The sequence below is a fragment of the Calliopsis andreniformis genome, unplaced genomic scaffold (assembly GCF_051401765.1).
Source record: "Calliopsis andreniformis isolate RMS-2024a unplaced genomic scaffold, iyCalAndr_principal scaffold0412, whole genome shotgun sequence".
NCBI lineage: Eukaryota > Metazoa > Arthropoda > Insecta > Hymenoptera > Andrenidae > Calliopsis > Calliopsis andreniformis.
Window position 1 is genome coordinate 132,501 of NW_027480821.1, and position 8,707 is coordinate 141,207.

Genomic DNA, 8,707 nt, shown 5'->3' on the forward strand with positions numbered 1-8,707 from the left:
TACGCGCGGCATCTTCGATGGAGCGAAACTGTTCCTTCTCGACTGCCTGCGTGAGGCTTTGTCCCAGCGTTTACAAAGAGCCCGCCAGTTTGGGATGTATCGTTCCCTCCTCGGCGCGTAAGCATTGCGTCGATATATATAGCGCTTGCGTGAGGTGCATCTCCGATAGCCCCGTCGCCACAGCATGATATCGGGGTCTTTCATATCTTATGGAAGACATGGTCCCGTCGCTGCGCGATGTTTCGGTCACACACCCGCCGCTAATATATACGGTGCATACTCGCGCGGCAGAGAGAGGAGAGAGAGCGTGCTTGCCAGCTGCTTGCGCGAGGCTGCGCCCGTTTCTCCTATTTTCGGTGGGAATATGAAAAGCGAGCGAAGAAGAGGTTAAGGAGAAAAACCGATATGAGCGCACGAGTGCGAAAGCAAACGTGTTTTCCCATTCGCATCCCGCTCCCGGTGTTTCTTCGTCTCTTTACCTCGTTGTTCTCTCCGAACCGTCCCGCGGATGTGGACCCTCTCTTGAGAAAGAGAGAGGGCCCGGGTAACCTAGGACGCGACACGTATCCCGCGTCGATGTGCGGCCGTAGGGTACGTATTCCTGCCGTGTGAACAACAACTGTGGACCGGCTGTTAACAGCTTCGACTTTCGTGAGTCTGACTCCCAAGAATAATGAATTTGTGTGTGAATTTAACGGGATGAGAAAGACCGATCGAAGCCGGCTGCGAAGTCCGTTCTCATCGGCTATCCAAATCAGGAGGGGAATACGTACGTGCAGGGCGCTGCGACAATAAAATGGGGGGTGTCGTTTCAGAGGAGAACACCGTGGATGTACGTGGTTCACTTGATCGGGGTATCCCCGTCGGCTCCAATCGTACTCTCCAGGTTGTGATCCTAGGTTTTTAAATGTACTCTACGCCTGGCCGTTACGGGAACCGTTCGCAATTGCGTGGCGGTCTCCGTGCGGAACCGCATCCCAGAGACCCCTGTGTCGTCACTTTCGTTCGTTCGTATCTTACGTTCGGACGAAGTGTCGCGACGCCCGAACCTCCATCGACCGTGTGCTAGTTGGAGGCGCGGGTCTCGGATTCTTCCGAACCCGAGAACTATATACGAGTATGATATATATATATATACATGAACACAGAATATTAAAATACAACCCTGAACGGTGGATCACTTGGCTCGTGGGTCGATGAAGAACGCAGCTAATTGCGCGTCAACGTGTGAACTGCAGGACACATGAACATCGACATTTCGAACGCACATTGCGGTCCACGGATACAATTCCTGGACCACGCCTGGCTGAGGGTCGTTCACGTAACCTTAAGACTGCTTACGTTGGCATCTCGGTGTCACGTACGAGCGATTGTTGGACCGTTCGTCGGCGTTTGCCGCGGTCGCACGAAAACAAGCGAGAATACGCTCTAGACGTCATGGAGGGAAGAAGGTTGTGTGTACACGGCAGATGACTGGAGACATCGTCGTCATCGTCGTTGCTTTGTCGTTCCGGACTTGCGTGAGTGCTACTTTTCACACGGCGTCGTGAGTCGCTTAATTTGTCGACCGCCCGTGCGTGTATGTGCACCGCTCCGGACGCAAGCGCGCGGACGTACGATCATCGACCAGCCTCCGTGTCTCGCCAGATACCCTCGTGATTGTTAACAGACAGCGTTCGCTTTTCGTGCGAGTTTTCATCCGCGCTCCCGACGTAGTCTGAAATGATGCGTGTAAGAAAGAGGCGTGCGTAACCCGCAACGACACACAAGAGAGTTTGTCGTGAGACTACAGAGAAGGACAATGAAAGGGTGTGCGAGTGAGCATGAACACGAGATCGCGTATACCCCACCCGTGTAGTGTGGTGAAGAAATGTATGACGAGAAACAGAGCCCCAGGGATTCTAGAGGGATCGTCTTGTTGCAGGAACAACGCGAAAAGGAGGCACTCATTCGTCGAAACGATGAAGTTCCGGGATGCATCTTCCCCGGCCACGTTTCGGTCGAGTCGTTTGTGGCTCCGTGAATGTGTTGTGCTGTACTACAACTTGTTTCTGTATCCTGAATCCTCTTTGGCGAGGCTTACACAGCCGCCATATATATGACTCATCACATAGGGATGACTTCTCTCCTAGAAGGAGGAGGTGGAAAGGTAGCAGCGTCCGGTCGCCCCATGTCTTCGCGTTAGTCGATCGCCGAGAGAGACCGCGCGTCAAGTCCGGTCGTCCAGTCCACGAAAGCTATACAAAAAGCAAGCGGACGGGCGTTAAACCATACCGGCAGTCGCCTGGCGAGAGTCTCTCTCCTTTAGATCGAATTAAACGAGACGCGAAGATGCTTTGGTGTGGCGCATTAAGGACGATGTGACTTACTCTCCGCTGATCACTTCTGGCGAATGACGAGGAGCTTCCTTACCTTTGGAAACGCTGCTGTTGCGTTACGACAACATATTCCGAAGGCACACGGCGAAGTTGGGACGACGCATCGAACATGATCTCAAGTCTCTCTCTCATTTCCCATTTCTCGTAACATTCGTTCACACACTCTGCCTGGTCCGCTTCTCTCGGTTGTGTGCCCCCGTTGTACGAGGATTACGCCACAGCTTCTTTCGTCATTTTTACACATATATAAAATATATCACTCTACGTGTGTGATATATATTTAACACGTATACGACGACCTCAGAGTAGGCGAGATTACCCGCTGAATTTAAGCATATTACTAAGCGGAGGAAAAGAAACTAACAAGGATTTCCTTAGTAGCGGCGAGCGAACAGGAAAGAGCCCAGCACTGAATCCCGCGGTACTGCCGCAGGGAAATGTAGTGTTCGGGAGGATCCGTTTATCCCGTGACGTTGCATCGCGTCCAAGTCCATCTTGAATGGGGCCATTTACCCATAGAGGGTGCCAGGCCCGTAGCGACCGGTGCGCGTCTCGGGAGGGTCTCTCCTTAGAGTCGGGTTGCTTGAGAATGCAGCCCTAAGTGGGTGGTAAACTCCATCTAAGGCTAAATACAACCACGAGACCGATAGCGAACAAGTACCGTGAGGGAAAGTTGAAAAGAACTTTGAAGAGAGAGTTCAAGAGTACGTGAAACCGTTCAGGGGTAAACCTGAGAAACCCAAAAGTTCGAAAGGGGAGATTCATCGTCGACAAATGCTGGCTCCCGTTGGTGCGCGAAACCCCGAAAGGGGTGTCCGACGCTTTTCCGCAAGGAGGGCGCACGGATGTTACGGCCAACGGCGAACGTTCCGGCTACGTAGACGTGCACTTCTCCCCTAGTAGGACGTCGCGACCCGTTGCGTGTCGGTCTACGGCCCGGGCGGTTAGACCGTTGCGTCGCCTTGTGCGTGCGCGACGGACCCTCGGTGACCCGACCGGCTGCGCGACGGTGTTCCCCAGATGGTATCGGGCCGCAACCAGTCTTCTCATTCGAACGGTGCGTCAGGCCCGCCGCAAGCTCGGTCAGCTTTGTTTGCCCTGTGGTACGGACGTCTTTCCCGTTCACGGGCCTGGCCAGCTGTTAGCCGGCGGAGCCCTCGGACTGGCCAAGCTTTGAATTACCTGTCGGCGGCGCTATTGCTTTGGGTACTCTCAGGACCCGTCTTGAAACACGGACCAAGGAGCCTAACATGTGCGCGAGTCATTGGGATGAGTAAACCTAAAGGCGAAATGAAAGTGAAGGTCGTCCTTTGCGTCGGCCGAGGGAGGATGGGCGCTGCATAGTGCTCCGCACTCCCGGGGCGTCTCGTTCTCATTGCGAGAAGAGGCGCACCTAGAGCGTACACGTTGGTACCCGAAAGATGGTGAACTATGCCTGGTCAGGACGAAGTCAGGGGAAACCCTGATGGAGGTCCGTAGCGATTCTGACGTGCAAATCGATCGCTGGAACTAGGTATAGGGGCGAAAGACTAATCGAACCATCTAGTAGCTGGTTCCCTCCGAAGTTTCCCTCAGGATAGCTGGCACTCACTCCTCCGTTCCTTCGGGGACGCGTGCGAGTCTCATCTGGTAAAGCGAATGATTAGAGGCCTTGGGGCCGAAACGACCTCAACCTATTCTCAAACTTTAAATGGGTGAGATCTCTGGCTTGCTTGGTTCATTGAAGCCACGAGATTTCGGATTAGAGTGCCAAGTGGGCCAATTTTGGTAAGCAGAACTGGCGCTGTGGGATGAACCAAACGCAGAGTTAAGGCGCCTAAGTCGACGTTTATGGGATACCATGAAAGGCGTTGGTTGCTTAAGACAGCAGGACGGTGGCCATGGAAGTCGGAATCCGCTAAGGAGTGTGTAACAACTCACCTGCCGAAGCAACTAGCCCTGAAAATGGATGGCGCTGAAGCGTCGCGCCTATACTCTGCCGTCAGCGGCAAGTGGGGAGGGACGGTGCCATTACTGGTGACCGTCCTCCATGAAGCCCTGACGAGTAGGAGGGTCGCGGCGGTGTGCGCAGAAGGGTCTGGGCGTGAGCCTGCCTGGAGCCGCCGTCGGTGCAGATCTTGGTGGTAGTAGCAAATACTCTAGCGAGACCCTGGAGGACTGACGTGGAGAAGGGTTTCGTGTGAACAGCCGTTGCACACGAGTCAGTCGATCCTAAGCCCTAAGAGAAATCCTATGCAAATGTGGTGTCCTAAAATCAATGTCTGCAAACATATTATTATACAAAGAGATAAATTGAAAGATAAAAAAAGAGACATACACACGTTGGGCGAAAGGGAATCCGGTTGCTATTCCGGAACCCGGCAGCGGAACCGTTTAACATCCGGGCCCTCATTGAGTGTTCGTCGGGGTAACCCAAAATGACCTGGAGAAGCCGTCGGGAGATCTGGGAAGAGTTTTCTTTTCTGTATAAGCGTTCGAGTTCCCTGGAAACTTCTAGCAAGGAGATAGGGTTCGGAACGCGAAGAGCACCGCAGTTGCTGCGGTGTCTGGATATTCCCCTCGGACCTTGAAAATCCAGGAGAGGGCCACGTGGAGGTGTCGCGCCGGTTCGTACCCATATCCGCAGCAGGTCTCCAAGGTCAAGAGCCTCTAGTCGATAGATTAATGTAGGTAAGGGAAGTCGGCAAATTGGATCCGTAACTTCGGAATAAGGATTGGCTCTGAGGAGCGGGGCGTGTCGGGCTTGGTCGGGAAGCGGGTCTGGCTGACGTGCCGGGCCTGGGCGAGGTGAAGGGTCTTAGACTTCGGTCGACGTCCTGGGATCCGAACTCGGTCCCGTGCCTTGGCCTCCCGCGGATCTTCCTTGCTGCGAGGCTTCCGCGTCGGTTCAGCCGTCGCGTGTCGTTTCTTCGGCCGCCATTCAACGCTCGGCTCAGAACTGGCACGGACCAGGGGAATCCGACTGTCTAATTAAAACAAAGCATTGCGATGGCCCCCGCGGGTGTTGACGCAATGTGATTTCTGCCCAGTGCTCTGAATGTCAACGTGAAGAAATTCAAAAAAGCGCGGGTAAACGGCGGGAGTAACTATGACTCTCTTAAGGTAGCCAAATGCCTCGTCATCTAATTAGTGACGCGCATGAATGGATTAACGAGATTCCCTCTGTCCCTATCTACTAAGGAGATGAGGGAGCTCGTAGAGGAACTCACCATAAGGAACAGTTTCCTCGAGGGAAGAATCGAGCAGGCGACCACCCACTCTAAGAAGTCCGAGGCGGCCCTAAACGGCGCGGTCCAGAAGTCGCTGTTAGCAAGCAGATGCCTGGAACGTGTCGTCAAAAAAGCCGATGTGCCGAAGCCTCTCACATACGCTGAGAGAGTGATGATGCCATCGGGAAAGGTTGCGTCAACAGCGGTGGCACCCCCAAAAAATGTAGCTGTCATATTCCCGGACAGCGAGGCAGGAGAAATTAGGACCAGTGAGGAGGCGCGACATGCCGTATTCACACTCGTCAACCCCAAGAAACGAGGCATGCAGGTCAAGGCCGTACGCAAAATTCACGGAAACGGTATCGCCGTAGAGACAACCACCGCGGAGGCCCTTAAGGAACTCACAGAGAACCCGAAGCTCAAAGCTGCGGGCCTCAAAGTCGCTGCCAGGGAAATGAGGAAACCAAGGATGATAGTCTTCGACGTCCCGCGCGAGCTGTCGGAAACGGAGATACAAAACTGCCTCAAAAAGCAAAACAGTACGGTTCTAGGCAACGAAGAAGCAGAAGCAGTGAAACTCTGCTTTAGAACTGGCAGAAAAGACGGAGACGAGACAAACTGGGTCGTCGAGGTGTCGCCAGCAATGAGACTCAGAATGCTGGAAGCACACAAGCTTTTCCTTGGCTGGAACGCCTGTAAGGTGCGGGATTTCCTGGCCGTGAGTAGATGCTTCAAGTGCCAGGCCTTCGGACACATTGCGAAGCACTGCAAACAAGGACAAGAAGTTTGTGGGCACTGTGCTGAGGAAGGGCATGGAGTAAAATCATGCCCAAAGTCAAAGAATCCTGCGGTGTGCGTAAACTGCAGACGATTCGGGAAGAAGGGAGACCACGCCGCATCCAGCGCGGCATGTCCAGTACAGAAGCAAGCCATAGAGAAGTCCGTAAAAAACACCAACTATGGATACTAAACCCAGGCACGGAAAACGACGCGGAATCACGATACTGCAGCTCAACATGCAGAGATCGAAGACAGTGCCCCATGAGGTCAGGTCGAAAATGGAACAAACTGACGCGGACATCCTCTTAATGCAGGAGCCGTATAGTTTCCAGGGAACTATTCCAGGATTCAGCAGCGGGACCATCACAGTCTCACGTGGCTGTAGAGACACACCACCGCTCGCAGCAGTGGCCATACGGAACAGGCAGCTCTCCGTTCTCGAAGTTGCAGAATTCTGCACAACAAACTGCGTATGCGTGCGAATCTCCGACGGATCCATCGAACTCTATCTCGTAAGCCAGTATTTCCCTCCATCCGAGGAAATTGAAATCGGACTCGCTCACCTTGACAGGATACTGTCAACCTTCCGCGGGAAGTCTATGATCATAGGAGCAGACGCAAACGCAAAATCACACGTCTGGAACAGCAAAAAGACTGATGAACGAGGAGAACTTTTGGAGCAGCTAATCGCACAGCATGAACTAATAGTTCTTAACAAGACTGGGTTCCCGGCCACTTTTGAGACCACCCGCGGCTCGTCAAACATTGACGTTACGCTTGCGAATTGGAAAGCCATACCACTCGTACACGGCTGGAAAGTGTGCGAGGACGGTACTTCCAGCGACCACAGAATCCTGGAAACGAGACTTGACCTCGGCGACGGGAGACGACCTCCGCCACCCTTGAAGGCGAGATACAACACAAGGAAAGCAAACTGGGACAAGTTCCAAAGGATACTCCTGGAGAGGAAACCAGCTCTCAGGGGCCTACCTTTGGACGCCAGCGAAGACGTCGAAACACTCGCCGAACATACCGAGCGAGCCATAATAGACGCGTGCGAGGCGGCTATTCCCAGAAAGCAATGGCACCAAAAGTCCGTACCGTGGTGGACAGCGGAGCTGACAAGGACGAAAAGGGCAGTGTATAAGGCAAGAAGGATATACCAGCAGACGCAAGACCTGTCTATGAGGGAAGAGCGGAAACTGGAGTACCGACGACTCAGGAGAGCGTACACGAAGAAAGTAGCAAGCGAAAAGAACAAAAGCTGGCGAAACTTCGTAACAGTGAAAGGGAATAAAGAGCCATGGGGCGTACCAACCAAAACCACGCTAGGCAAACTCAGAAAAGAGGAAGCCACGTCAACCATAAGGCTTCCGCACGGCGGATACACAACAAACTGGGAAAACACCGCCAAGGAAATGCTCCGGGTTCTCGTACCGGACGATGACCCCACCACAGATACACCGGAACAGCAACGGATCCGCGAGAATGTTCGCACCCATCCAGACACCGAGGATACTCTACCCTTCGAGTGGGACGAGTTGGCTGCGGCTGTTGGGCGCCTCAGGAGAGGCAAATGCCCTGGCGCGGACGGAATCGAGGTGGAAGCCGTGCAGAGATCGTGGGGATGCATACACGATGAGCTCCTTAGACTTGTCAATGGATGTCTCAGTTTCGGAGTATTTCCAGTCCGCTGGAAAATAGGGACCATCAGGACCATCCCCAAGGGACCGGACAAAGACCGCAGCAGTGCAAAATCCTACCGGCCAATTTGCCTACTCTCCATGCTCGGCAAACTCCTGGAGAGACTCATGGCGGTAAGGCTAGCACCGCTCCTTCTCGACCATGGAGCCACGTCTGACCGACAATACGGTTTCCGCCCTGGAAGATCCACAGAAGACGCCATCCTGAAGCTGAGACAGTTGGCAGAGGAACTTGAGCGGGATACTCAACCAGGGAAGTACGGCCAAAGATACGTTGTCGCTATTGCTCTAGACATTGCTGGGGCGTTTGACAACGTCTGGTGGCCGAACATACTCCACGAACTCAAGAAGAGAGACTGCCCGCGAAACCTCTATAGTCTAGTGGGCAGCTATTTCACAGACAGGACGGTACAGATCGTAGGGAAGCACGAGGCAGTTTGGAAACCAGTCACCAAGGGCTGCCCGCAGGGCTCGATATTAGGTCCAAGTTTTTGGAATATAAACTTCGACGACCTGCTAACACATCTGGCTTCGGAGGAATTGGAATGCGAAACCATCGCCTACGCAGACGACATCTTGGCCTTGATTGCAGGCGGCTCGAGGGAGGAATTACAGAGGAAAGGACAGGCAGTCGTGA

General features: G+C 53.6%; 1 non-coding gene and 1 pseudogene across 1 annotated transcript; both read left to right on the forward strand.

Moving 5' to 3' along the window:
* The first annotated feature begins 1,161 nt into the window (after nucleotides 1–1,161).
* LOC143187928 (5.8S ribosomal RNA) lies at nucleotides 1,162–1,316 on the forward strand. The gene has a single exon (XR_013003376.1). It is a non-coding gene; the product is annotated as a 5.8S ribosomal RNA (ribosomal RNA).
* Nucleotides 1,317–2,673: 1,357 nt separating this feature from the next.
* Nucleotides 2,674–5,600, forward strand: LOC143187925 (large subunit ribosomal RNA; annotated as a pseudogene).
* The last annotated feature ends 3,107 nt before the right edge of the window (nucleotides 5,601–8,707 follow it).